Source organism: Equus quagga, chromosome 2 (assembly GCF_021613505.1).
Source record: "Equus quagga isolate Etosha38 chromosome 2, UCLA_HA_Equagga_1.0, whole genome shotgun sequence".
NCBI classification, from domain to species: domain Eukaryota; kingdom Metazoa; phylum Chordata; class Mammalia; order Perissodactyla; family Equidae; genus Equus; species Equus quagga.
The window spans coordinates 154,806,397-154,818,876 of NC_060268.1; the positions used below are offsets into that span (position 1 = coordinate 154,806,397).

General features: G+C 37.4%; 1 protein-coding gene across 1 annotated transcript in view; it reads left to right on the forward strand.

The window, feature by feature from the left end:
- Positions 1-12,480, forward strand: part of CNNM1 (cyclin and CBS domain divalent metal cation transport mediator 1) — a 79,114-nt gene that overhangs the window by 110 nt on the left and 66,524 nt on the right. The window lies entirely within an intron of this gene.

Consider the following 12,480-nt stretch of genomic DNA (forward strand, 5'->3'; position numbering starts at 1 on the left):
GGAGGCCCCAGACGCCCGCACGGGTGACGAAGCACCGCGAGGTTACCCGCTGTGAGGAGGCCAGAGATGCCCTCACGGGTGGTGAAGTACCAGGGTGTTACCCGCTGTGAGGACGCTCCTGGATGCGAGGGAGCCGCCTTCTCAGTGCTCACAGACGCCCCCTAGGGACGGTGTGCCCCCCCAACCCGGCCAAATTACTGACAGACCAGCTCAGAAGGGCCATTGAGGGGGATGCACTAGGAGCAAAGCCACACCAGCTTCTGCCCATCCCAGATCTCTCTTTTTCTCTGTCTCTGTCTCTCCTGAGCATCTCCGCTGCCTTTAAGTTCTTTCTAGGTTGTGCTTTGAAGTGTTCCAAGAGATCCAAACAGGAAACTAATTATAGTATTCCCTTACCAACCCCCGGTATTAAGTTTCTAAAAACTTTCAGAATAGGAGAATACCCTCTTAAGGAATTTTAAATCTTATGTTTCGTTTATACAACAAATATGTTCCCAGCGCCCACTCTGTGGTAGGCACTGGGGATATAATAATACATAAGATATTCGCAGTCCCTGAAATCACAGAATCCGAATTCTTGTCAAGGAGGTAAATAAATAAACTGCCTATTATAATATAATGAATAAGTTATATGTCAGGGGAAGAAAAGGGATTTATAGAATTACAGGGGAGGGCCTTCTGACTCAGACTTGGAGAATCACGTAAAGCTTCTTAGACAAACTTCAAAACTGAGATCTGAAGGATAAATAGGGAAGGGTTTTCCAAGTCAAGAGAGTGGACAGAGGAAATTCCAGCCAAGGCAACAGGTTATAGCGAAGCCTAAATACAAGAAAAAGCATAGTTCATGGGAGACAATGAGAGAAATTCAATATGGCTGATTCCTGAGACAATGCAGGGAAGCAATTAAAAATATTGGCTCTGGAAGTCCGTTATCTGGATTCAAACCCCAGCTCTGCCACTTACCACCATTGAGAAGCAGAGTGATGAAGCAGAGAAGGCCATTCATGAAGGACTTTGATGAGCCATGTTAAGGAATTTAAACTTTATCCTAAGAGCAATAGAGAGCCATTGGAAGCAAAGGATTGATGTAATCAGATTTCTGTTTTACAAATATGAGTTTCTTTCCAGGCAAACAAAAACTGAGGAAATTCATCACAACTAGACCTTCCTTACAAGAATTCCTAAAGGAAGTTCTTCAAGCTGAAATGAAAGGACACTAATTAGTAACCAAGAAACATATGAAAGTCTAAAATTCACTGATAAAGGTAAATATTTAGTAAACTTATAATACTCTAATCCTGTAATGATGGTATACAAATCACTTTGAACTCTAGTGTAAAGGCTAAAGAATAAAAGTGCTAAAAATAACTATAGTTAAATATTCTTTTAATGGATACACAATATAAAAAGATATAAATTGTGACATCAACATAAAATATGTGTGTCGAGGTTTTTTATGCAATTGAAGTTAAGTTGTAATTGACTTAAAATATACTATTATAAGATATAATATGAAAGCCTCATAGTATCCGCAAAGCAAAACCTATAGTACAAACACTAAAGAGAAAGAGAAAAGAATCAAAGCATACTACTACAAGAAATCATCAATTCACAAAGAAAAATAGCAAGAGAAGAAGAAAGGGACAAAAGAACTACAAAACAAACAAAACAATTGACAAAATGGCAATAGTAAGTACTTGTCTATCAATAATTATTCTAAATGTAAGTGGATTAAATTCCCCAATCAAAAGACGTAGAGAGGCTGAATGGATTGAAAAACAAGACCCAACTGTACGCTGCCTACAAGAGATCACTTTACACAACTAGAAGGACCCACAACTAAGAATATACAACTATGTACCAGGGGGCTTTGGGGAGAAAAAGGAAAAAAATAAAATCTTAAAAAAAAAAAAAAGAGAGAGAGAGACTCACTTTAGCTTTAAGGACAAACATAGGCTGAAAGTGAAAGGATGGAAAAAGATATCCAGGCAAATGAAAACCAAAAGAGAGGAAGGGTAGCTATACCTATGTCAGACAAAAGCTGTAATGAGACAAAAGCTGTGACAAGGGACAAAGAAAGTCATTATATAATGATAAAGGGGTCAATTCATCAAGAGGATATAACAATTATAAACATACATGTGCCCAACATTGGAGTAACTAAATATATTATGAAATTATTAACAGATTTGAAGGCAGAAATAGACAACAATACAGTAATAGGAGGGGACTTTAACACTTTTAAGAAAGACAGAAAATCAATAAGGAAAGACGCAACTTGAACTACACTTTAGACCAAGTGGACCTAACAGACATATAAGAAACATTCCATCCAACAGCAGCAGAATATACATTCCTCTCAAGCACACCTGGAACACTCTCCAGGATAGATCATATGTTAGGTCACAAAACAAGTCTTAACAAATTTAAGAAGATTGAAATCAAGGCAAGTATATTTTCTAATTACAATGGTATGAAACTAGAAATCAATAATAGCGTGAAAGCTATAAAATTCACAAATATGTGGAAATTAAACACCATGTTCCTGAACAATCAATGGGTCAAAGAAGAAATAAAAAAATATCTTGAGACAAACAAAAATAGAAACACAACCTACCAAAACTTTGATAACCTGGAAGAAATGGACAAATTCCTAGAAACACACAACTTACCAAGACTGAATTATGAAGAAATAGAAAATCTGAACAGACCGATAACAAGCAAAGAGATTAAATCAGTAATCAAAAATCTCCCAACAAATAAAAGCACAGGACCAGATAGCTTCACTAGTGAATTCTATCAAACATTTAAAGAAGAATTAATACTAATCCTTCTAAAACTCTCTGAAAATTAAAGAGGAAGGAACACCTTGAAACTCATTTTATGAGGCCAGCATTAGCCTGATACCAAACCAGGCAAGGATACTACAAGAAAAGAAAATTACAGGCCAGTATCGCTGATGAACATAGATGCAAAAATCCTCAGCTAAATACTAGCAAATCAAATTCAACAGCATGTTAAAAGGATCATATACCACATTAAGTGGGATTTATTGCTGAGATGAAAGGATGATTCAACTTATGCAAATCAATAAATGTGATGCACCACATTAATAGAATGAAGGGTAAAAATCATATGATCATTTCAGTAGATGCAGAAAAAGCAATTGACAAAATTCAACATCCTTTCATGATGAAAATTCTCAACAAATTAGATATAGAAGGAATATACCTCAACATAATAAAGTTCATATATGACAACCCCACAGGTAACATACTTAATGGAGAAAAGACAGTCTCTTCAATAAACAGTGCTGGGAAAATTGTATATTCACATATAAAAGAATGAAACTAGGCCCCTATCTTACACCACTTACAAAAATTAACTCAAAATGGATCAAAGATTTAAACAGAAGAACTGAAACCATGAAACTCTAGAAGAAAACACAGGGAAAAAACTCCTTGACATGGGTCTTGGAAATGATTTTTTGGGTACAACACCTAAAGCACAAGCAACAAAATTAAAAATAAACAAGTGGGACTACATCAAACTAAAAAGCTTCTGCACAGCAAAAGAAACAACAAAGTGAAAAGACGAGTTATAGAATGGGAAAAAATATTTGCAAACCATATATCTGATAAGGGGTTAATATCCAAAATATATAAAGAACTCATACAACTCAATACCAAAAAGACAAATAATCCAATTTAAAAATGGGCAAAAGACCTGAATAGACATTTTCTCAAGGAAGATATACGGAAGGCCAACAGGTACATGAAAAGATGCTCAATATCGCTAGTCACTAGGGAAATGCAAATCAAAACCACCATGAGATATCACCTCATGCCTGTTAAAATGACCATGATCAAAAAGACAAGAGATAAATACTGGTGAGGATGTGGAGAAAAGGGAACCCTTGTGCACTGTTGGTGGGATTGTATGGTACAGCCCCTATGGAAAACAGTATGGAGGATCCTCAAAGAATTAAAATAGAACTACCCTTGATCAGCAATTACCCTTCTGGGAATATGTCCAAAGGAAATGAAAACACTAATTCTAAAAGATATCTACACCACCATGTTCATAGCAGCATTATTTACAATAGCCAAGACATGGAAACAATTTAAATGTCCATCAATGGATAAATGGATAAGGAAGTTGTGGTAAATATATATATATTTATATAATATGTATTTATATAATTTATATAAATATATATTTATATATATATATATAGTGGCATATTATTCAGCCATAAAAAAGAGAAATCTTGCCTTTTGCAACATCATGGATGGACCTTGAGGGCATTATGCTAAGTGAAATAAGTCAGACAGAGAACAACAAATACTGTATGATCTCACTTATACGTGTAATCTTAACCAAAAACACCTCATATAAAAAAAGGTCAGATTTGTGGTTACCAGAGGTCGGAGGTAGGGGGAAGAAGAATCAGAGAAAGGTGATCAAAAGGTATGAATTTCCAGTTACAAGATAAATAAGTACTAGGGATGTAATGTACAACAAGACAACTGTAGTTAACACTGCTGTATGATAGAGTTCTCTTCACAAGAAAAAAAATTCTTTTTTTTCTTTTTCTGCTTTCTCTTTTTATTGTATCTATATAAGATGATGGATGTTAACTAAACTTATTGCAGTAATTATTTCATGATGTATGCATGTCAAACCATGATGCTGTACATCTTAAACTCATACAGTGATGTATGTCAATTATATCTCATTAAAACTGGGAGGGAAAGATGAGAAAAAAATCCAATGACATTTTTCTCAGAAATAGAAAAAACAGTCCTAAAATTTATATGGAACCACAAAAGATCCCAAAGAGCCAAAGCAATCTTGAGAAAAAAGAACAAAGCTGGAGGCATCATATGCTCTGATTTCAAACTATATTACAAACATATAGTAATCAAAACAGTACAATCGTGTGTCTCTTAATGACAGGGATACATTCTGAGAAATGCATCATCAGGCAATTTCATCACTGTTGTGAACATCATAAAGTATCCTTACACAAACCTAGATGGTATAACCTATTACACACCTAGGCCATATGCTATAGCCTATTGCTCTTAGGCTACAAACCTGTACAGCATGTTACTGTACTGAATATTGTAGGCAATTGTAACACAATGGCAAGTATTTATGTATCTAAACATAGAAAAGGTACAGTACAAATATGGCATAAAAGATAAAAAATGTTCCACCTGTATAGTGTACTTACCGTGAGTGGAGCTCGCAGGACTGGAAGCTGCTCTGGGTGAGTCAGTGAGTGAGTGGTGAGTGAATGTGACGGCCTGGGACATTACTGTATACTATTGTAGACCTGGAACCTTAAGTCTCCTGGAAGAAAATGTAGGGGAAGAGCTCCTTGACATTGATATTGGCAATGATTTTTGGATATGAAGCCAAAAGCACAGACAGCAAAAAGCTAAAATAAACAAATGAGACTACATCAAACTAAAAAGCTTCTGCACAGAAAAGGAAATAATCAATAAAATGAAAAGGCAACCCACGGAATGGGAGAAAATATTTGCAAAACATATATCTGATAAGTGGTTAATATCCAAAATATATGAGGAACTCATACAACTCAATAGCAGAAAAACAATCCAATTAAAAATTGGTAAAGAAACTGAATAGACATTCTTCCAAAGAAGACATACAAATGGTACATGAGAAGGTGCTCAACGTTACTAATCCTCAGAAAAATACAAATCAAAACCATGAGATATCACCTCACACCTATTAGGATGGCTATTATAAAAAAGATAAGAGATAGCAAATGTTGGTGAGGATGTGGAGAAAAGGGAACCCTTATACACTGTTGGTGGGAATGTAAATTGGTATAGCCATCATGGAAAATGGTATGGAGGGTCCTCAAAAAATTAAACATGGCACTATCATATGATTCAGCAATCCCACTCTGGAACAAAATCAGTATCTCAAAGAGATACAGTACTCCCATGTTCATTGCAGCATCATTCACAATAGCCAAGATACGGGAACAACCTAAGAATCCATTGTCAGATGAATGGATAAAGCAAATGTAGTATATTTATACAAAGGAATATTATTCCACCTTTAAAAAAAAGAAATCCTGCCATTTGTAACGGCATGGATGAACCTGGAGTGCATTATGCTAAGTGAAATAAGCCAGATGGAGAAAGACAAATACTGTATGATCTCACTCATATGTGGAATCTAAAAAAAAGTCAATCTCATAGAAACAGTAGAATTGTGGTTGCCAGGGACTGGGGGAGGGGGGAAATTGAGAGATGTAGGTTAAAGGGTACAAACTTCCAGTTATAAAATGAATAAGTTCTGAGAATCTAATGTATAGCATGGTTACTATAGTTAATAATACAGTATTGTATACTTGAAATTTGCTGAGGAAATCTTAAGTATTCTCATCACACACACAAAAAGAAATAACTATGTGAGGTAATGGACAAGTTAATTAACTTGTTCATGGTAATCATTTCACAATGTATATGTATATCAAGTCATCACATTGTACAGTTTAAATATATACAATTTTATTCTTCAACTGTTCCTCAACAAAGTTGGAAAAAATATAGAAAGAACTCTTAAAACTTAACAATAAGAAAACAAACAACCAGATTAAAAAATGTGCCAAAGACATTAATGGATACTTCACCAGAGAAAATAAATAGTTGGCAAGTAAGTATATGAAAAGATGCTCCACATCATGTGTCATCAGGGAAATGCAAATTAAAACAACAAGATACCACTATACACCTATTAGAATGGCCAAAATCCCAAACACTGACAACACCAAATGCTGGTGAGGATGTGAAACAACAGGAAATCTCCATCATTGCTGGTGGGAATGCAAATTGGTACAGTCACTTTGGAAGACAGTTTGGTGGTTTCTTACAAAACTAATCATACTTTTACCACACGATCCAGCAATTGCACTCCTTGGTATTTACTCAAAGGAGGTGAAAATTTATGTCCACGAAAAACCTGCACGCAGATGTCTATAGCAGCTTTATTGGGAATTGCCAAAACTTGGGAGCAGCCAAGATATCCTTCAGTAGGTGAATAGATAAGTAAACTGTGGAACATGCAGACAATGGAATATTATTCTGTGCTAAAAAGAAATGAGCTATCAAGCCATGAAGAGACATAGAAGACCTTAAATCCATATTACTAAGTGAAAGAAGCCAAGCTGCAAAGACTACATACTCTATGATTCCAACTCTATGACACTCTGGAAAAGGGAAAATTATGGAGATGGTAAAAAGATCAATGGTTTCCAGGGGGTATGGGGAAGGGATGAATAGGCAGAGCACAGAGGATTTTTAGGGCAGTGAAATGGATGTATATCATTATATCTTCGGATATATATCATTATATCTTTGCCCAAACCTGTAGAATGCACAATACCAAGAGTGAACAGTAATGTAAACTATGGACTTTGGGTGATTATGATGTGTCAATGTAGATTCATCAAATGTAACAAAGGTACCAATCTGGTGGGGGATGTTGATAATGGATCAATCTATACATATGTGGAGCAGAGGTTATATGGGAAATCTCTGAACCTTCCTCTCAATTTTTCTGTGAACCTAAAACTGCTCTAAAAAATAAAGTCAACCAAACAAAAGTGAAATTTTTAAAAAAGGATCAGTCTCTGCATTGTGAAGAATGGAGAAACAAAACAAGACTGGAGTCAGGGAAGATAGAGTTAAAGAAACCAAGGCTATCATGAGTGAACCAATGAAACCCTTTATAGATATGTTTTCATTCCTACTAATAAAACAGTTAAGGCAGTTAATTTTAACATTCACCCATGTGAATAATAGTGATATGTCGAAATAATTTCAATGTATCATCCCATGCTTGCTAAAAACCTTTCAGTTTTGACAAGATGCTTGGAAATTTGTTTTGCTTGGTTGCAGATAATCTGCAAACTAAGAAGATGTCCCTGTTGGTTCCTCCATCCAAACATGTCTTTCTGATTTTATAACATAGGGGTGTCACTGACTCCCACATCCTTGGTCCCACAGGTTCACAGAGACTGAGTCACTTGGATGCTCAATACAAAAAGGCCTTAGACACACTTTGTTTATTCTGTTTGCCTAGCTAAACAGGTATTTCTCAGTCCTCTCTCCCAAATATGGGGTTATATAGGTCTTGTTTTGGCCCATGATAAATAAGCTCATGCCAAGGCACATGGCCCTCAACTCCTCTTATACCAGCCCAATTCCCTACCTCCTAATGGTCCAGAAAACAGGTTCTTGCTTTACTTCCTCTTAGCTTCCTTTGCCTCCCCCAAGACTGTGTCACAAAAAGCTGAAATCTTGTTCTGCCATATGTTTTACCTTCTGTTTTTGTTCCTGTCCCCCTTCCTAAATTGTCTCTTTTCCTCACTATCCCCAAAAGGAATGACTCAAGATCACACATTCTCAAATACGGAGGCAAATCCTCATTTACCAGAATTTCTCACAGGGGAAAAGATAACAGTGAATAACTATCCAAGTAATTAATCCATTGCCTGTTCTCTAGACAGATAAGCCCCAAGCAGCCAGAAGCCCTAGATGCTGGCTTTAGCTCTTCCATTAATTTCTCAGACCCTGGACAAGTTACACTGGCAAGATTCAAACCCTAGCCCAACCACTTACTTGGCTGTTTAATCTTGGGCAAATTAAATGTAGCTTCTTTAGGGGCTGGCCCCGTGGCCGAGTAGTTAAGTTCACGCACTCTGCTTCGCAGGCCCAGGGTTTCGCCAGTTCGAATCCTGGGTGCAGACAGGGCACCGTTCATCAAGCCATGCTGAGGCAGCATCCCACATGTCACAATTAGAAGGACCCACAACTAAAAATACACAACTATGTACCAGGGGGGACTTTGGGAGAAAAAGGAAAACTAAAATCTTTTAAAAAAGATAAAATAAAATAAAACCAATAGATATCTTTTTAAAAAAAAAAAGTTCGGGGGCTGGCCCCGTGGCTGAGTGGTTAAGTTCACGCGCTCCGCTGCAGGCGGCCCAGTGTTTCGTTAGTTCGAATCCTGGGCGCGGACATGGCACTGCTCATCAGACCACGCTGAGGCAGCGTCCCACATGCCACAACTAGAAGAACCCACAACGAAGAATACACAACGATGTACCTGGGGGCTTTGGGGAGAAAAAGGAAAAAATAAAATCTTTAAAAAAAAAAAAAAAAAAAAAAAAAGTTCGGCACTCTCCACTTCAGTGGCCCAGGTTCGGTTGCTGGGCATGGACCTACATGACTCATCAGCAGCCATGCTGTGGCAGCAACCTACATACAAAATAGAGGAAGACAGACACAAATGTTAGCTCACTGTGAATCTTCCTCAAGCAAAAATAGGAAGATTGGCAACAGATGTTAACTCAGGGCAAATCTTCCTCAGAAAAAAAACACACACACAAAATTTAGCCTCTTTGCACTTCAGCTTCCCCATTTATAAGATGGAAATAATTATAGTCTTATGGGGTTGCTGGGAGAATTAAATGAGCTGTAAATCATTGAACAGGGTCAGGAAAATATAAGAGCTCAATATGCGTCAGCTATGACTTCATGCAAGGCACTGGAAATATAGGAATGAACGAGATAGAAAAGGTCCTTGCTCTCCTGGACTTTACATCCTGATAGGGGAAAAAGACAATAAACAAGAAAGTAAATAAAGATAACTAAAGATTGTGATAACACTTATAAACAGGATGATGGAGTGGGGATGGAGACTTTAGATAACTTGGTTACAAAAGGAAGAGAGATGAGGAGAAATCAATACAAGAACTTGGGTGAATAAACAGCAAATGCAAAGACCATGGGGCTAGAAAGATCTTGGAGAGTTCTATAAAGAGCAAGGAGGCCAGTGTGGGTGAAGATTGGTGAGTTGAGGGAACAGTGTTAGAAGCTAATATTTAGGCAAAGGCCAAATTCAGCAGAACAATGTGAGCACTGTTAAATGGCTGGATTTATTCTAAATGCCATGGGAAGCCATTGTAGGGTTTTAATCAGGTGAATAACATCATAACAATATCATAATAATACCCTTTCTAGATCTCTGTGGAATGCATAGCCCAAGAGCAATCTGCCCAGCTAACAAAATTTTAGCACTGCCCAGGAACTCAAAGGCCATCAAAATTCATCTCAAAAGTCCCTCCCAGCTCCAACAATCAGTGGTTCTATGCTGAAATTGAAATGAAGAGACCTCGAATTCTTTGATTTCTCAGGAACATAATCTAAGTATGGGGTTTCATTATTTCTCTTTCCCTCTGTGCAGTTGGTTTTGAATGGTTGAGTCATGTCAGATAAATGCTTTTAATTGTTCTTGGTTTTTGCCTCCAAATTCCCAAATGCTAATCAACAATTTTCCACTAATGAAGTGTCCAAAACTGAAAACAGCATCCCAGGTGCTATCTCACTAGGGCCAAACAGAAAGAGCTATTATCTTCTTGCTTTGTGACAAGAGACCAGTGTCATATTTTTCTGGCAATATTATACAACAGACATGTATCTAATTTGCCATTTAGCATCACCCTTGGGCCTCTTACAGCCATTACTACTTTCCAGGTGTTGCCCTCCCCATGAAAAATTTTCTTTCCAATTACTTTTCTCCAGATGCCTCTACTTGAAAATTTTCCAAGTTGAGAGTCATTCTCTGCCATATTGCTAATGTTTTATATAATTTCTTTGGCTTTCCTGGTGTTTGCAACATATCCTCTTTTGGGGTCATCTGCAAATTTCATTAACGTGTTTGTGGACAGGATGTAGCTGGAAGGAATTGTTGAGGGATCTATCTTCTGTTCCTTTATTAGTTAGCAACTGGTTCTATAAATGGTGAAGGAACCCTTTCATCAAAAGTTGAAATCACCTCTGCTCTTTTCTTACACACAGGGGCATGGGTACACATGCATGCACACACAGTCACACTTAAAAATGTTCTCAATTCTCTGAAACTCTCTCTTTAAAAAAACTCCTTGCCATGATAGAGAACAAAATTTCTATATCAGGAGTCCCTAACATAAGAGTCACAGACATGATGCCACTGGGATTCCCAAGAACCTCCTGCAACTGTATTCACAACATATTCAAATTATTTTGTCCTTGAATACATGTGCAGTTTTCTAGAGAAAAGACCCGTAGTTTCATCAGAAGTTCGCAGGAGTGTGTAAATCCAAAAAAGATTAAGAACCACTCGTCTATGTGGTTCTTTCTCGAAACGTGAGCCAACAATCAGCTGTATTGGAATCACATGAGATGTTTGTTAAAATGCAAATTCTTGGGTCATATTCCAGACCCACAGAAGCAAAATGGAGATAGGAATGCACATTTTTTTAATTAAATGTAAATTATTTTCAAATAGGAAATATATGTTAACTGTACAAAATTTAAAAGATTCAAAGGGAAAATTCTCTCTTCCATCCCTGTTTCCCAGCTACCAGTTTCTCTTTAGGTGCAACCACTGTTACCAGTTTCCTGTGTATTCTTCTAGAATCTGTTAAAAAAAAAAACCAACTCCTATGTGATTTTATTTTTTATTTTAGGTGAGGAAGATCAGCCCTGAGCTAACATCTGTGCCAATCTTCCCCTATTGTGTATGTGGGGTGCCCACCACAGCATGGCTTGATGAGCCGTCTAACAAGTCCCCTCCGGGACCCGAACCTGCGAACCCTGGGTCCGCCCAAGCGGAGCATGCAAACTTAACCACTATGCTACTAAGCTTGCCCCAGGTGATTTTTACACATAATAAAATTTGAGAATCTTTGCTCTGTGCAGAAAATAAATAAATGTTTGCCTGCATTAGGCCGTCTTAATCAGACTGACTTTTCCCTCCTGCCCATCTGAGAACCAGATTTCCTGATAAACGACACTCAAGCCAATCACATATGAATAACTTTCCATTCTTCCATCTCCTCTCAGTAAAGAAAATATCTTCAATATTTATTTCTATTTGGCTGGGGGTTATCACTTCTGCTTGCAGCTCTTCATGACCCTGTCTGGTACCCTACACTGAATTACCTGATTCAAGTGTTGAATAACCTGATTAACTAGTGGTCAAGGTGGGATTGACCTTCTGACTGCCCAGATGCTGGGGAATAATCATTCTCCAAAAAAACTCTTGACCTTTTGGGGAGAAAACAAACAAACTCTCCCTGCCCCAGGCAGGAGCATCCCTTATTAACCAATAGAAATGTCTGTATCTCAGAAATGCTGTGCACACAATTAACTATTTGATGTAGACATGAACAAGTCCAGACTGACTTACCCCTGCTCTACTGGAAAGCTCCATCTCCACGATTCTGTCTGAGTAGGGTCCAGGGCTTCAAGCAGAGTAAAGCACGGGTTAGTGTTTTCAGATATGAAGCACTGTTGAATGCATGTCCTATAAAAGAGTAGATGTACTTTAAATGCCAGCCCAAAACTTTAGCCCCATTCCACCCAATTTCACACCTGAAAGGCTAACAAA